Here is a 17,776-nt window from a genome sequence, read left to right on the forward strand (position 1 = left end):
GGGTAAGCTTTGGAGGGGAGGGAAAGGTAAAGAAGGAAAGACAAAGAAATTAGAGATATAACTCAGAAGTTAGCTGAGGTCCCTTTGCCTCTCTCAAAGATCTGCGTAAATTTGGTTTGAACCCCGAACTCTTCACTGGCCTATGCAAGTACATGGCCTTTCCGAGAGATGAAGGGACACTTCCATTTCTTCACATCTAATCTGTCCTGCACAATGTTGATATGAAACTCTGTCTCTTCCCACTTTTCTCATCAAAGGCACTCACACAAAGCTGCCTGGGTTTGGTGGTCATTGCTGGAGATGTAGGGAAGGGGAGGGAGGAATGACAGCTCAGAGGCACTGCTAGCCACTCTCTCCCTTTTCCCCCTGCCCTCCCTTCTCTCTTTTCCTCGTGTTCTTCATCCCAGATTCCCCCCAAGGATTGCACATTCTCTCTGTAGTACCCACAACAAGTGGCCCCTCCTCTAACATCCAAGTCCTCGAGTCTCAACATTCTGCCTTAAGCTCTCCAACCAATTCTGTTATACCCAGCTTTCCTAACCTAGATGCTTCTAGCTCCCAGAGAAATTTTGGCACCAGCTATTAAGAGGTAGTGTTATTTTCTGGGGTGCCTGGGTGGCTCAGTCGGTTGACTGTCCAACTCTTGATTTTGGCTCAAGTCATGATCTCATAGTTCATGGGTTCAATCCCCACACCAGGTTCTGCACTGCCAGCATGGAGTCTGCTTGGGATTCTCTCTCTCCCTTCTCTCTGCCCCTTCCTTGCTCACTGTTTCTTTCTCTCTGCCAATAAAATAAAATAAACTTTAAAAAAAGATAGTGATATATTCTCCACCTTGTTACAAAGAGGTAGGTGCGCTGGTAACTCTAAGAGAAACCCAAAGTGCTGTGGGGGGACAAAAGCAGGAGAGAATGCAGGAGGGGCATCATGGCGGGTTCCTTGGCCCCCTCCAACTGGTCTTTCTCTTTCCGCCATATTCACACAGCATGTACTATGGGCATCATTCTCTGGAAATCTGTCCTCTGCTGCCTTCTATTGCTATTTTCCTTCCATTTGTCCCGGTATCATGTCCCTGACCAGATATTTTGTGGCTCCAACACAGCATCATTTCTCTTTCCTCCCCAAAAGTCTTATGGGTCATGGGCCTCCCTGAATGTTCTGTTGAGTCCCATCTTGCAGGGGCCTAGTCTCACAATACCTTCCCCAAATTTCCCCTCAAAATACCACATGGCAGGAATTTGTTTTGATTAATATAAGTAAACATACCTCTAAGAATGTATTGAGTGCATAACCAACTTGTTTGAGATGGCTAGAGCCGTCCATTCGTGTTACACCAAGGAGGAGCTGGAAAGAACTGACCTGTACTGAGGCCCCCCCAGGGGCCAGCCATCTGCTGCAATTCTCACGGTTGTCTTTTCAGGTGAGATGAGGTGATTTGCCAAAGGTCACCCCACTACAGAGCAGGCGCTAGAATCTTAATGCAGGAATACGTGGCTTCAGAGCCCCTGCTCTTTTCACTACACCACATCTCTAAAATAATAATGCTCCTTTAGCGACATTCCAAGTCTAATTATTAAAAAGAAGGGCAGTTAGGGGCGCCTGGGTGGCTTAGTCAGTTAAGCGTCCGACTTTCGCTTAGGTCATGATCTCGCGGTTCGTGGGTTCGAGCCTCACATCGGGCTCTGTGCTGACTGCCAGCTCAGAGCCTGGAACCTGTTTCAGTCTGTGACTCCCTCTCTCTCTGACCCTCCCCTGTTCATGCTGTCTCTCTCTCTTTCTCCTAGAAATAAAATAAATAAATAAATAAAAGAAAAAAAAAAAAAGAAGGGCAGTTATTCACTGGGATACAACCTGAAGACCACCCCAATGTTAGAGTCCTGCAACAGTAGGGAGAAAATTGATTCCATGACCTTGAACAAGTAGTTTCATCTTTCTGAGCTTCAGGTCACTCATTTGTACACACAATTTTACAGAATTAAATTATACCTAGAAATACATACATATTTAATATAAAGTTAATTTCATGTATAAATTTAACACTGCCTGGCAAGAAAGGTTAAGTAGAATTCTTGCTTCCTTTTACAGAAGGTGTACAATGAGAGTTGAGAGGAATATCAGTCTGTTTAGTTGGGCAGATGTTTTGGAGTTACCACATTACGTTATTTGGGAGGGGCATTTGCTGACTTATGCAGGAGCAGATTAATCATTAATTCAACGTCACCCCAAAGCAACCACAATCCTTGATGATAAGTTGACATGCCATCAACATTCTTCAAAGCCCTCCTCCAAAATAGCTATGACCGTCTCCTAAACAAGGTGCTTTCAGATGGTTGTTATCAGCCCAGGTAGGAGGTAAGAGGGTTTGAGGTATGAACATTATAAAATACAGGGAAGTTTGGAGGCTGGTTTGGTGAGATGGAACCACTCCTCCTAATGCCTCAGCTACACCAAGTCTCACTGGTTCATGTTTCTAGGAGGACAGGCTTGGCTGTGAATCAGAACTGGGTTTTAGCTCTGCCTATTTCCAGTTGTGTGACTTTGAGTTATAAATCTCAGTTTTCTCATCTGTAAAACGGGGATGATGCTACTTTCTGTCTTCTAAGGTTGTTGTGAAGATTAAGTTAAATAATGAATTTAAAGCACCTACTACAGTACCTGGCACATTGTAAGCCCTTAAAAAGTTGGTTATTATTTTATTAGCAGGGACCAGGGCCTTGAAGTCCTAAGATACAGGGCAGTGGAAGAGGAAAGGAAAGAAAGTCTTCCTGTTGCTGAAGGATCAAGTTTAATGTCACAGTTGAGCATAGAAAGTCTGTCATAATCTGGCTCCAAACCTCTGCTTCATCCTTTGGTTATCTGCACACACTCTGCAAAAACCTCCAGAGCTCCTCCAGGCAAACAGAACTCATCCTTTAGTTTCCCATAGTACTTTGGATATACGTTTGTGCTTTTTCTTATCATAACTTATTCTCATTATTCATTTGCATCTCTATCTCCACATGACCTGACCCCATCCCAGGCTGTGAATTTATGAACACTAGGCCCATCTAGCATCTCCGTATGTGCAGCCACAGGCATTCTGTAAGTCATGATTGGTTGGATGGATGGATGGATGGATGGGTGGAGAGATGGGTGGATAAAGAACGCAGGACAACACGGTGACTCAGTCAAGCATTTAAGAGTAGGTGCCTAGGAGACAGGGTAAGACAGTCTTTATTTCCTTCATAAATTTCCTTAAGCCCAGGTCTAAGCAGAAGTGTAGAGGGCATGACCTTTCCAGAATCATTTGCCCAGTGAGGGCGGTTGTGTCATCTATGTGTGCCTTCCAGGGAAAGCAGGACTGGCTGGTGATTCCTGGCAGGGCCAATATCAAGCAGAGGACCTTAGCACCCACGGAGCCAAGGCAGGATGATGTCTCTAAGTTTCCCTGTAGCCGTCAAGGTTAGTATGTTAAGCAAGTAGGAGCAGCAAGTCCTTCCAGGTGTGGCCAGTTGCCAGCCGGGCAAATAGACTTGCGGGCAAGGACCATCCTCGCTGTGATTATATTCACTATAAACAATGATGCAAGATCTAAAATTAGAAAGTGATTTCCACAGAGGATAGACCATCTGAGGATAGCATTAAATATACAATATTTCAGAACACAAGGCAATAGAGAGGGAGATTATAGAGATTGACTTTTCAGGACTCATTCTATTTTCATTTATTTTATTTTTGTTAAAGGTAACGGAAAATGATAATATTTATTGATTGACAACCTATTATGTACTTCACCCTTAAAAAAAAAACCTGGTGGGCTGGAGTCAGCTCCCACTGGCACGTGAGAACAGACCGTGTACATGTCTCTCCAACTCCATCTGCGCCTTAAAATCCATCACGGCAGGAGTAGTTACACCATGGAAATTGGCAAACACTACAAACCAGGGTTTCTCATCTCCACATCCTCTGAGAGCTGGTTGTTAAACATTTACCAGCACACCACTGGATTTACAATGAATGATCCCAAATAATTCTCCTAACACTCCCATTTTACAGAAGGGGAAATCACGTTTAGAGAAGACAAATGACAAAATAATTTACTACAAACTTTTTGGTAGCAGAAGCAGTATTAAAATTCACACCATCTGCCTCCAACGTTGATGCACTTAATCATGATGGAGAGAACACGTCCTAATTCATTCTATAAGATCAACATTACTCCAATACCAAGAGCAGATAAAGACATCATAAGAAAAGAGAATTACAGGCCAATATCCCTCACGAATGCAAAAAGCCTCAACAAGATACTTGGAAACCAAATCTAACAGCATATTAAAAGGATTATACACTATGCCAGGTGGGATTTTTCTCAGGAATGCAAAAGTAGTTCAACATAAGAAAATCGGCGCGCCTGGGTGGCTCAGTCGGTTGAGCATCTGACTTTGGCTCAAGTCATGATCTCACGGTTTGTGAGTTGGAGCCCTGAGTAGGGCTCTCTGCTAGGGGCTTGGAGCCTGGAGCCTGCTTCAGATTCTGTGTCTCCCTCTCTCTCTGCTGCTCCCCTGCTTGCAATCTCTCTGTGTGTCTCTCAGAAATGAACAAGCATGAAAGAAAGAAACAAAGAAGGAAGGAAGGAAGGAAGGAAGGGAGGGAGGAAGGAAGGAAGGAAGGAAGGAAGGGAGGGAGGGAGGGAGGGAGGGAGGAAGAAAAGAAAAAAGAAAGAAAGAAAATCACTGGGGCACCTGGGTGGCTCAGTGTATTAAGCATCCAACTTCTGCTCAGGTCATGATCTCACAGTTCGTGGGTTGGAACCCCACATTGGGTTCTGCACTGAAAGCTCAGAGCCTGCTTCAGATTCTGTGTGTCTCTCTCTCTGTCCCTGTCATGCTTGTGCTTGCTTGATTTCTCTCTCTTTCTCTTTCTCTTTCTCTCTCCCTCTCAAAAATAAATAAAAACACATTTAAAACCAAAAAAAAAAAAGAAAATCAATCAATGTAATAAACCACATTAATAGAACAAAGGTAAAAAAAAATCTCAGTTATGCAAAAAAGGCATTTGACAACACCCAACACTCTTTCGGGATAAAAACACTCCAAAACCTAGGAATAAAAGGGAACTTTTCTAACACAATAAAGGGCATTTATGAAAAACCCACCGCTAGCACCTTCGCCAGTAGTAAAAGACTGAACGCTTTGCCTCTAAGAGCAAGAACAAGACAAGGATGCATGCTTCCACCACTGCTATTCAACACCATACTGGAAGTTCCAGCTAAAGGAAGCGGACAAGAAAAATAAAGTGCAAAAAAAATTGGCAAGAAAGAAATATAACTAACTCTCTTCACAGATGTCATGATCCTATATATAAAAAAGATCTCAAAGCATCCACAAGAAAGCTATTAGTGAACCCATTCAGCAAAGTTGCTGTTCACAAGATCAAAATACAAAAATCAGTTGTTTCTACACATCAGTAATGAACAATTCAAAAGGAAATAAGCCAATTCCACTAACATGAAAGTAGTATCAAAAAGTATAAAATACCTAAGAATAAATTTAACCAAGGAAGTAAAATATGGAACACTGAAAGCTCTAAGACAATGTAAGAAGTTAAGAGACCTAAATACAGGCATACCTCATTTTATTGCACTTCACTTTATTGCTCTTCACAGATAACATGTTTTTCACAAATTGAAGGTTTATGGCAACCCTGCAGAGCAAGTATATTGGTACCATTTTTCCAACAACATTTGCTCATTTTGTGTGTCTGTCATAGTTTGGCAGTTCTCAAAACATTTCAAACTTTAAAATTATTATTATATTGATATTATATTAATAATGTATTAATATTATTATTACTATTTGAATTGCTGCAATCTTGTGATAAGACGTTAACAGATGAGAAGTTGCTTCTTATGGATGAGCAAAGGAAGTGGTTTCTTGAGCTGGAATCTACTACTTTCTAAAAAATTTTTTAGGGGCGCCTGGGTGGCTCAGTCGGTTAAGCATGCGACTTCAGCTCAGGTTATGATCCCACGGTTCGTGGGTTCGAGTCCTACATCGGGCTCTGTGTTGACAGCTCAGAGCCTGGAACCTGCTTCAGATCCTGTATCTCCCTCTCTATCTGAGTCCCCTGCTCACATTGTGTCTCTCTGTCTCAGAAATAAATCTTAAAAAATGTTTAATAAAATAAAATAAAATTTTTAAAAAATGTTTTGAGAGAGAGAGAGAGAGAGAGAGACAAAGACAGAGTACAAGCAGGGGAGGGGTAGAGAAAGAGGGAAACACAGAATCTGAAGCAGGTTCCAGGCTCTGAGCTGTCAGCACAGAACCTGATGTGGGGCTTGAACTCACAAGCCGTGATATCATGACCTGAGCTGAAGTCAGACACTTAACCGACTGAGCCACTCAGGCGCCTCTACAAAAAGTTTTCAATAATTACTTCCACTAAATTATACCCTTAAAAATAGTTAAAGTGGCATATTTAGTGTTATATATTTCATCACAATAAAAAATAACTAAACTGTCTTGTCAACCCTCCACTTAATTTTCCAGCTTTTTCTCATCCCCATCCTTTGAGTCCAGTGACCTAATGTTGCCTATTTCTCTCTCAATTGATTGAAACCTTTTTTTCTCCATATTGTACACTTGACAATCCCTGTGGGGGAGGAAGCACCAACAAGCACTGTATGCTGGCCAAGTACCACCATGTCGACAGACACTGCTGATGTAGGACATAGGACATTAGGGGAAAAAAGAAAAAAAACTTTAAAATAAGCATAGAAGGGGCACCTAGGTGGCTCAGTCAGTTAAGCATATGACTTCAGCTCAGGTCATGATCTCACTGTTGGTGGGTTCGAGCCCCGCATCGGGCTCTGTGCTGACAGCTAGCTCAGAGCCTGGAGCCTGCTTCATATTCTGTGTTTCCCTCTCTCTCTGACCTTCCCCTGCTCGTGCTCTGTCTCTCTCTCAAAAATAAATTTAAAAATATTAAAAATAAATAAAATAAAATGAGCACTGAAACATTTTTTGTATTGTAAATATGTATGTATAAAAAGTACACTGAATAAAAGTTCAAGAAAGCACGGGTAAACCTTATTTAATAGCTCTAGAAACTTATGCAGGGAGATGAGCTTTCATACTGGATCACCTACCTCAATGGTTTGGAGAACAAAGCTTTGGCATCTCAACTTCCTGAAGCAGACTGTCCCCAAAATATTAGGCCACAAAGACTGAGTCTCTTTAAAAGCTGTAGACACTTAACCCAACTGAGCCACACAGGTGTCCCCAGAATTTTGTTTTATGAAGTGAGAGCTTAGAACAGAATAGCTCCCCTTTCTCTGTTTTATCCCACAAGTCTGCCAACATGTCAAGGGAAAGGGGAACTCTAATTGCTTTTTTGTTTTAGAGACTTGGACACATTTTTATATACATTTGTAAAAAATCAGATTTCGGGGGCACCTGGGTGCCTCAGTCTGTTGAGCGTCCAACTTTTGATTTCAGCTCGGGTCATGATCTCAGAGTTGTGGGATCAAGCCCTGTGTCAGGCTCCATGCTGAGTGTGGAGACTGCTTAAGATTCTCTCTCTCTCTCCCCTGCCCCTCTCCCCACATCATGTGTATGCTCCCTCTCTCTCTCTCTCTCTCTGTCTCAAATAAAAAAAAAAATAGGGGCACCTAGGTAGCTCAGTCAGTTTAAGGACCCAACTTCAACTCAGATCATGATCTCATGGTCTGTGGGTTCGAGCCTGGCATCGAGCTCTGTGCTGACAGCTTAGAGCCTGGAACCTACTTCATATTGTGTCTCCCTCTCTCTTTGCCCCTCCTCTGCTTGTGCTCTGTCTCTCTCAAAAATCAAAAACATTTAAAAAAAATTTTAATAAATAAAATTTTAAAAAGTTAAGTCAGATTTTTAAAATCTACTTACCATAAAACCACGTACAATACTGGTTAAGAGTTCAGACCTTGGTGTCCTCCTATGTTCAATATTGTCTCTGCCGTAGTGTGTACCTTGGACAAGTGTGCCTTCCACTCCTCTGAGCACTGATCTTCTCATCTGCAATGTGAAAGGTAACAACACCTACCTCAGAGGATAATGATGGGGCCTATATGAAGGAAGCTATGAGAAATATCTCACACGGTGCTCAAAGACTAGGTGCTCAAAAGGTTAGCTCCTTAGGTACTTTATTCATTGTAGAGCGTCCATGAATGCCCACAGGCCTCCTCCATGAAATTTTCCCCAATGAAAAGCCCAAAATTTCTCCTTTCTCTACATTCCTAAAATATTTCATGAAAATACACTTGATGCTGTAGCCATTTTATACGTACACAAACTTTAATTTTTAATTTTTTAATGTTTTTTATTTATTTCTGAGAGAGCGAGAGAGAGACAGAGTGAGCAGGAGAGGGTCAGAGAGAGAGGGAGACACAGAATCTGAAACAGGCTCCAGGCTCTGAGCAAGCTGTCAGCACAGAGCCCGGCGCGGGGCTCGAACCCATGAACTGTGAGATCATGACCTGAGCTGAAGTCAGACGCTTAACCGACTGAGCCACCCAGGCACCGCCACAAACCTTGATCAAATAAACTAGAAGTCCTTTGAGAGAAGGCAGCAATGCTGTGCGCTCTTGGCATCCTTAGAGCCTGATGGAATGGGCCCTGAAGAAACACTTGTTAAACTGAATGGCTGAGAAGCAGTTTGGGACCCTGCAAAAAGCACTGGACTTGTTGCCATAAGATTTGGGTTCTAGTCCCAGTTTTCATAAGTGCAAGTTTGGTGACACTGGACAAGAAATTTGAAGGCGACTCTGATAATCAGTTTCTACATAGGTGTAAGAGGGAGGCTCAACTGCAAGGAGTGGAACATTTGTGTCCCCTGCCTCCACATTCATATGTTGACATCTTAACCCCCAGTATGAAGGTATTAGAAGGGGAGACTTCAGGGAGATGATCAGCTCACCAGGGTGGATCCCTGTTTCTGCCATGTGTGCACACAGTGAGAAGCCTGCTACCCAGAAGAGGGTGCTCATTGGAACCTGACCATGCTGGCACCCTGATCCCAGACTTTCAGCCTCCAGAACTGAGAAATAAAAATTTCTACTGTTTATAAGCCACCCAAGCTGCGGTACTTTGTTATAGCTGCCCAGTCTAAGATGCTAATCTACTCTCAAGACAGAATTGCACTGACATTCAAATGTGACCTCGTACATTCTGGAAGCGCTGAAAACATAATGCTATCTGGGTTTCTACCCTGTTGTCCTGAATCTACATAAGCAACCAAAGTCTCCTACTGCTGTCTTTATTCTAGCCTGCTGACAAATGCCCTTTGGTTCTGAACTAGAAAGGGGCAGAAGAAATGGCAAAAACACACACAAAAACTTGTTGGGTGTTGATCTTTTACAGTGGGGCTGTTGTCAACCAATTAACAAGTTACACCTGAAGTTAAAGCCCATTTGTGTTCTGCAAGGATTAGGAGATTGATAGACTTTTAATGGTAAACTCAAAACTCCCATTAGCAATAATGCAAGCTATGCCTGCTAGGCCCATGGAGAGGGGAGAGATGAATGTGATCCATAATCTATCTTACTTAATGTCATCAGTTTCCCTATAGCCCCTTCAAACAATCAGACGCCAGTAAAATGCCCTAAGTGGAACTAATAGCATTGATTTGGAGAATACTGATGGTCTACTTCAATGAAGCTTTTCAACATGAGAAGCCTACAGATATTTTAAAATCTTGATGTACCTGTGCACATTTATTTTTGTTGATTGAAAAAGAAAGGCGGGGCACCTGGGTGGCTCAGTCAGTTCAGTGTCCGACTCATGATTTGGTTCAGGTCAGGATCCCAAGGTCCTGGAATGGAGCCCTGCATCAGGATTCTCTCTCTCTTCCTCTACCCTTCCCCCACTCTTGTTCTCTCTCTCTCTCTCTTTCTCTCTCAAAAAAAGAAAGGCAATCCTGTAAGATGAGAAGGTAATAAAATAGAATAACATACATGAATATATCAGTTAAAACATTTTCCTTAAAACTTGGATATTTCTCTGCCTTTTAATTATGCAAAAATTGATTACATTTGTTGAGCCTTTTATAAATTAGAAAATCTTTCACATTGCTTTTGGTTTATAAGAAATGAATAACCAAAAGGAAAGGGACATTGAGCTTTTTTATTTCCTTCAAAATTCACTCAAGGCACCCTTTGAATAGTCATGCAATATGATGCTTAGTTAGAATTTTCCAATTATAGAAGCACAGATACCATTTTTCACTTATTCTTACACTACATCCATTCAGTTATCAATTCTTGTCACAACTTCCTATAAATATCCTTTCCTTCTAGTGCCATCACACTCACTCTCCCTTTGGCTCCTTTAAAACAGACCCAGACCCAGTAAATTCCTGGTGTTCTTCTTTCTTTAAATGGGTGATGGGCAAGGAGGAGGGCACTTGTTGGGATGAGCACTGGGTGTTATATGGAAACCAACTTGACAATAAACTATAAAAAAAAGTCTCTTGATAATTCAATCCATCTCACATTCTATACCGCACAGGATGTAAAAAATCTTTGAGGGCAGGGACTGTGCCCTACATTTCCTTATATTGTACGTATAGTGACCGTATTCACTGAACAACAAAATGTACATGTACATTTACAAAGAAATACATGTGTACATTTATAAAGAAAAATAAAAAGAAATCTCAAATTGGACTTATCTCTCCAACTTTGTGAATATTGTATCTAACACATGCATCCTAGCAAAATGTGTTCTACATTGTATATATAAAACACATGGGTTGATGGCTTAGCCTATTTAGAACAGAGATTATAAGCTAATAGACTGAGGCCCATATATGGCCCTTGGTAATTTTTTTTTTTTTTGTATAGCACTTTAAAAACGAGTAAGTTTAAATTGATTGCCAACATTTTAAAATTGCTGATTTCACATAAAAATCAAGCTACTCTTGAGAAATCTGAAGATCTAAGAAGACTGGGTTGTTAGAAATCAGCTTGAGCTAAAGTCCACCCCAAATGGGGAAATCTAATAAAACTGGAAACCCAAGGAAGGCCAGTATAATGATGAACAGGTTAGACAGCCGCTGTACAGGAAAAGACAACAAGGAAACGTGCCTGTCTGGACCGTGGAGGAGATATCTACATCCATCCCTGTCTCTATCTCCTCCTCCAAGTGCCAAGGTTATTGTGATTATAAATTACCAAAAAATAAATATTTATATATATTTTTTAATTTTTAGTTTTGTTTTTATGCAATAAAAGGATGTCACTTGGTAGAACTGCATTACTCTTGGGGTGCCTGGGTGGCTCAGTTGGTTAAGCATCTGACTCTTGGTTTTGGCTCAGGTCATGATCTCGCAGTTCATGAGTTCAAGCCCCACCATTGGGCTCCACGCTGTGCAGAGCCTGCTTGGGATTCTCTCTCTCTCCTTCTCCCTGCCCCTCCCCTGCTTGTGCTCTCTCTCTCTCTCTGTCTCTCTCTCTCTCATAATAAATAACATTAAAAAAAAAAAAGAACTGTATTATTCTTGGTGGAACACAGTTTCAAATGTTTGTCTAAAATAGTTTGAGAAACAGAATATTCCAACTGATTAAACACTGATTAATTCTGCGTTGCCACACATTCTAAATAGGTTATAAATTTTCAAAGAATTAGAATATGAGACAATAAAAAAATTATATTAAGCATAACCTTTTAAAAATGGTACCATCTTTTAAACCATCACTTGTCTTTGATGAATCAGAAATATATTTCCTACTGCTTTCCTATTCATCATAAGCATCAGTTTTATTAGCAAATAGGCCTCTCACCCTCCTGCCAGCTGAACTGTGCCTTTCTTAGAATGCCCCCAGCCCTATGCTTGTGCCCTTCTCTCTGGCTCCATATGTAGCCTTGTAGTCATTTTGTAAGTCTATTTCCTTCATTGGATTAGGTTTCTATATGGCACAAACATTATGTTTGTAACCTACACAGTGAGCATACAATACACATTTTCATATTTCAAACTAATTTCCCCCCAGAACGGTGAGGGGTTAAAACAAATATCTGTAGCGAATAGAACTGATGTTTTGTTTCAAGTAAAGCAAAAAATAAATAAAAACTTAACAGCTATCTAATCTTTGATGAGAAATTTACTGAATGCTTACTTTGTGGCAAATACCATGCTAAGTGCTCATAAATTAGTTCTCAGAAACAATCAGTGAGATATATGGTACTTGATTTACAGAGAGAAAACTGGCAATTAGGAATTAAATCATGAATTCAAATATTTGCTGAGCACCTAGCATATGGTGCCCTGAACTAGCACTGGAGACATGGCAGAGAACAGACTCTCCGCCTTTTGTGGAACTTGCCCAGGTCACAAACATAATATATCAGCATTCTACGTTTAGATATTGCTTTATGCATATTATAAGCCTGGACAATGTGAGTGCATCTCTGAAATGGGTCCATTCTCAGTACTGGCAAAATTTGAGACTGAGGAGCAGAGGCTCACACCCTGATGACCTCTTCAAGGTAAACCTAACCCTGCAAGGTCACTCCGCCATTGCTGGCAGCATTCAAATCGTGAGAATCTGATCTCTAAACTTACAATATTCTCGAGAGAAAATATTCTCAAGAGAAGATTTATAAATAATACAAGGCATCAGATAGAAATAAGATACGATGGGATTAAAGAATTAAAACAGAGTTAAGAATGCACCTTTTTCAGTCAGATATTTTTCTGTCTTGCATGTAAAACCTCAGTGAAGAGGAGGGTGAAGCCACAGTAGAAAAGAAGTCAAAGCACAGACCAGACTTTGGTCTCTCGGTCTCTAAGTGGGATGGGAAGGTCTAAGGGAAGGATGCGACTTCCAGGCACCATCACAATTCATGCTGTAACCCTGGAACCCCTAGCTGCTATGCCATTTTGAATTTTACTTGCCTCTCTGGAGCTAGACACACGAGGAGCCACCTCATTCAAAAATGCGAAAAGAAAAACTGAGCAGTTTCAGGAGCAAATTTTCAGATTTGCAGTTCAAATTGCAAAAAGAAAAAAGGAGCAGTTTCAAGAGCAAATTTTCAAATTTGCATCAGACACTTCCTGTCATACACTGAAGTTGCTGGGATTGACTCCCAGAGCACTAGGCCAGTGCGATTTAATCATTAAACTTCAAGGTTTTCATAACTAATCTCCAATGCTCTGGGGCATCTTGAGGGAAAGTTTCATTCCAAAAAAAAGCAAAAACAAAAACCTGAAGTTGAATTCAGAAAGCAAACAAGAGAAATTATTTTAGAAGCTACTCTCTAATTCTGAGTGGGTAGAAAATTGTCTTTCATTCTAATTTAAAGTAACGTAGAACAATTTTCTCATCTACTGCAATATTATCTAGGAAATCTGAGGCAAAAGTCACCGGTCTATTTTTAAATGAAATGACTTGCAAACCGAGAGACTGACCACAGCTCTGTATCCCTTGAAATGTATGCAAAGTGCCTAGGGAAGGAAGACCAACTCAACACTCAACACACACAACATACACAACAGTACCTATCTGACATTAGAAATCTTTTATTGAGATTAGGCAAATAGTAAGCTGAAAATATTACAGCATGGAGAAAGGCTGAGGAAACCAATGTAATTTCTTTTTCCTCTATGGTGGCCCAAATGACTAACTAAAGACACTCCAAGATTACTATATTATACTATATATTACTTTTGGATTTGCTTTCTTGATAGGAAACTGAAATAATCTCTGGGCATGTATCAGTATCCAGGCCATTCGCTTTAAAGTAGAAAGAAGAACGTTATTCATGACTAAATTTACTAATGATTACTATAGTACATTCTTTAGTGTGACAGACATGGTAGTTACTACTGCTGAATGTGGTTGATTCTCCACAGTTTGGATTTCAGTATTCTTTAGGGATAGATACTTCTTTTGCAAATTTTCCTATCATGTTTTTTTTCTCTCCCCAGGAATGATTTCAAAGGTCTACTGAAGACAGTGCCCTTCAGTAGGTTAAGTGGTGAGATCCAATTTCATCATAAATGAAGTCTGAATAAGGTCGGAACTTTCTTAACATGACATAATAGGCTATTTTTTTTTTTTTTTTGCATTATCTTACTACTCTCCTTCCCAAGTCTAGGCTTAGTACAAGCACACAAGACAACTCACAGTCTTGCCAAATATACAAACACATGTTTGTTTTTAGGCCACCATGTTTTTGCACAGAAAACTCTCCTTGATCCTTTTTTTGTTCTTCTTTTCTTTTTTCACTGCTCCTCACTAACTTCCTTTCACATAAAATCCCTTCATCTCAAAAAAATCAACTGGCCTTTATGACCCTCTTCAAACTGGTCATCTGACTACCCAAAGCTTTCTCTAACATTTATGGCACCTGTGCTGTCTGTATCCAGCCGTGTCTGGTATATGATGGGTGTTCAATAAATTCTTGGTGAATAAATGGTACAGAAAGTCTGGGAAAACACTGGCGTGGATGTTACGGTATCAAGCTTGAAAGGTCACTGTAGGGCAGTCTTTATCCCTGGATCTAGAAATACCGTATCTAAAAATTTTATCTATATAAATAATTGAGAATGTGTGCAAAGATTGAGTTACAAGCCTCACACTTCATTGCTATTTCAATAGCAAAATCCTGACACAATTTTAATCCTTCATCTGGACCTTAGCTAAATGAATGCACAATGGAATACTAAATACCCCTTTAAAAAATATGTGGAAAAAAACATAAGGAAAATATTTAGTGTCATGTCGTGATATTTTATTCGAGGAAAAAAGGCTGTTCAAGGAAAAAAGCAGCGCATGCAGTCTGCTTATGTTTAATGCTATAAATCAAATTATCAACAGTGGTTTCCCAGGTGTCAGATTTCAATTTTTTATCTTCTTTCTGTTTCTGAAAGAAATCTAACTTCTGTACAATGAGTACTAATTATTTCTGTGATTAAAAAATGGATTTTGTTTTCAAAGGAGAGAGTCCTCCGCTTTCACGATCGGGCTTCCCTTTGGAGCTGCACCTCCACTGGGGGGCTGTTCCTGTTCCAGCCATCCCAGGGCGCCCAAGGGTGAGGGCTGCCCAGGTAGCTCAGCCTCATTTCACAAAGTCGAGGCTTGGGAGGGAAAACGAGCTGCTCCAGTGAGCAGTGATTTTAAAACCCAAAAAGTTCCCAAGATGTGGCCATGTTAGAAAACTTGCATTAGTATGTTTCACTTTCCAAGATAAATTCCTCTCAAAATTCTGCGCTGACCCTGAAATGATCTGCCATGAAGGAGGGTGTCCCACCGAGGAGAAAATTCCCACGCCAGCATGTTCCTTCCTACCTTGATCTACATTTACTTGGACATTACTTCCGGACCCCACCCACCCACACACACACACACTTTATCTTTTACTGGGCTGCAGCTATTCCAAAAGGGACCGAGACACACACACACACACACACACTTTATCTTTTACTGGGCTGCAGCTATTCCAAAAGGGACCGACACACACACACACACACACACACACACACTTTATCTTTTACTGGGCTGCAGCTATTCCAAAAGGGGCCGAGCCCCAGACGGCAAAAGTGGCCAAGGCCTGCAGGGCTGACTTCACGCCTGAGGTTGCTAGGTCCCTCTCTAGGGGGTGGGGGGAGCCGCTAAAAACCCGGTGACTTAGCTTCCTCCTCCTTCCCGGAGGTCCCCGCCCACATCACCGTCATCAGGTCTCCGAGGAAGTCACGTTCTAGCTTTGGAGTCCTTCTGAAGCTTTTGGGAGGAAAAGGTGGGTGGGGTGCCCAAAGCCCTTGCACCTTCCCAAGAGACAGGGCTCCTAGCTCACCATCTATCCCTAATTAGATGGAGATGGGGGGAGGGGTAAGTGATTTTCCCACTGAGTGCCTTATATCTTTCATCTGTCAGAGAGGGTGTTGACCTAAAAGGGCTGCGACCTAGAAGGGCGAGTGCCCAGATATCCCCAGGAGCGCCGCAAAAAGAAGAGACCATGGACACGTATTGAAGATCCCCGAGGTGCTAGTACTCCCATAAACACTGTCTTACTTCTCTAACAAACCCCTTACGTTTGGTGTCCCTGATCCCAAGATACGGTTTGAAACTAGAGGTAGAAGGTCTGGGAAATGCTTTCCAACCTCGTCCACTCCGAGATACACAGGGACAAAAAAACATTTTTATGGCACACGGGGGCAAATGAGTGAGCACCAACCAGAAGCCAACTGCCCCCGCTGCCCCCGTACAGAGGGGCTCCGTCTCTCAATTTACCTGTCCCACCTGTTACCTGTCTGCGGCTCACTGGAATGAAAGCCTGGAAGAGACTGACCCAAGACAAGTATGACCTAGCTGTGTCCAGATAAACCCGGATTTGCTTCGCAGCCCTTCCTTCTGTGACTTCAAGCACGTAACTGGATAGTTTTTGGACCCGTCTCCTCACCTCTAACGCTAATAATAGTACGCACGTCACCGGGCCAGTGACGACGGGTCAACAGGACCAAAGGTTGATCGGCGATCCTGCGCCCGGGGAGCGCGTCCCGCCGGGGCTCCCCGGGTTACCCCCGCGCGCAGGCCTGGGCGGGCGCTGGGCGGCGCGGGGGCGGCCGGGCGGCGCCGGCGGCCCGGGAGGTTCCGGGCTTCCGCGCAGACTTCTGCGTACCCGGACGGCTGCGTCACCCAGCCCGAAAGCGCGAGCCGGCCGGCGGGGGTGGGGGGCGGCGCCGCTGGAAGCCCCGGTGCTCTAACCGAAAGTGCGAGCCCGGACTTCCCGGCCGCGGCCGCAGGGGGGAGCCGCGGCCGCCGTTCCCGCTCTCCCGCCCGCCCCCCTCGGCCGGCGGCCCTGAGTGGAGTCCGGGGGAGCGCGCGGGGTCGGTCCCTGCCGCGGAGAGGGGACGGCCCCCAAGCGCTCCTCTCCTCCGCGCCCCGCGGCGCAGCGAGGCTTTCTTGGCCGGGATTCGGGGCCGTCCGGATCGCCGCCGTCCTGGCCGCGCCGTCGCGCCTCGAGGTCCCCCAGGGAGGAAAAGAGCTGGCACTGTGGCAGCCTCCCCCGCGTCTTTCCACCCAGGCCGGCAGCCCGGCTCGCCTCGTTGCACAATTCCTGCCGTGGAGTCGCCGCGTGACTCGGACGGAGCCCAAAAATGTTTCCCAGGTTTCCCCGCCGAGAAAGGAGCGACTGGGTAACCCACTCTGCGCCCGGGCGCCCTTGCAGAGCCTGCCCTTTCGGAAGGAAGAAAAGCTCACCAGCTCGCTGGCACATCCGCTTTAGGTTGCATGCAACTTACACGTTTCTTGTCCCCACGTGTGTTTTCAGACAGAAACGGTGTTTCGACCTACTGGGGGGTGGGGGGTAGAGAATTCAGGAACTGGTTTTAAATGATGAGTGATGTTTAAAGGTTTGAAGACGCAATTTTAAGCTCTCCTATAATTGGTGTTATTAGCATTAATGGCGCATAGTAGGTACTGAATAGAGAGCGAATGAATGAACAATTGAAGGAGGGATTTAAATAGCTGTGTGTAGACCAATGCTTTTATTTTGCAGATGAGGAAATTCAGAGGTTAAGTGACTTGCCCAGGGTCACCTAGCTAATTCATTTGGACGTCAGGAATAGACGTATTTCAACTCCTTTCAACTCGAAATACTTCGTAATTATGAGATGGGTATATTTTCCCCTCTATATGAAAATAAAATGCCTTCTGCAGTAACCTCTTCAAATCCTTACTTGATGCCCTCTTCCCGCCCATCTAAAACAAACAAAACAAAAACAAGCAACTCCCAAACACAATACATGCATGAAATAGGCTAAA

At 42.9% G+C, this 17,776-nt stretch overlaps 1 long non-coding RNA gene across 1 annotated transcript; it reads right to left on the reverse strand.

Moving 5' to 3' along the window:
* Positions 1-3,234: 3,234 nt before the first annotated feature.
* On the reverse strand, positions 3,235-16,360 carry LOC120232634. The gene is made up of 4 exons (XR_005528615.1): positions 16,244-16,360; positions 7,899-8,027; positions 5,608-5,682; positions 3,235-3,549 (listed from the first exon to the last, which is right to left on the reverse strand). It is a non-coding gene; the product is annotated as an uncharacterized LOC120232634 (long non-coding RNA).
* Between the last annotated feature and the right edge of the window lie 1,416 nt (positions 16,361-17,776).

Source organism: Hyaena hyaena, unplaced genomic scaffold, assembly GCF_003009895.1.
Source record: "Hyaena hyaena isolate Hyena2069 unplaced genomic scaffold, ASM300989v1 scaffold_75, whole genome shotgun sequence".
NCBI classification, from domain to species: Eukaryota; Metazoa; Chordata; class Mammalia; order Carnivora; family Hyaenidae; genus Hyaena; species Hyaena hyaena.